The sequence below is a fragment of the Rhinopithecus bieti genome, unplaced genomic scaffold (assembly GCF_001698545.2).
Source record: "Rhinopithecus bieti isolate Rb0 unplaced genomic scaffold, ASM169854v2 scaffold_14454, whole genome shotgun sequence".
NCBI classification, from domain to species: Eukaryota; Metazoa; Chordata; class Mammalia; order Primates; family Cercopithecidae; genus Rhinopithecus; species Rhinopithecus bieti.
The window spans coordinates 474,127-474,448 of record NW_016808228.1 but is presented as its reverse complement, the minus strand read 5'-3'; positions in this window follow the sequence as shown (position 1 = coordinate 474,448).

The window sequence follows — 322 nt, the reverse complement described above, 5'->3', positions numbered from 1 at the left end:
GTCAGCAGTAAGACATATGAATAAAGTTCTCTGTGACATGAATAAGTTTAAGGAAAAGTGCTGTGCCTTGATATGCATATGTAAACATCTCCCTAAACCTTTTTAGTGCATAAAGAGCAGCATTGCGCTAGCAAGTCCCGCCTTTCGCCCTAAGGCGGTTTTCTCCTTTCTCAGTAAACAGAACATACAATCGGGTTTTACACCGAGATGTTCCATTGCCCAGGGACGGGCAGGAGACAGATGCTTTTCTCTATCTCAACCGCCAACAACCGCCAAGAGGCCTTCTTTCCTCTTGTACTGGTCCTCCTCAGCACAGACCCTT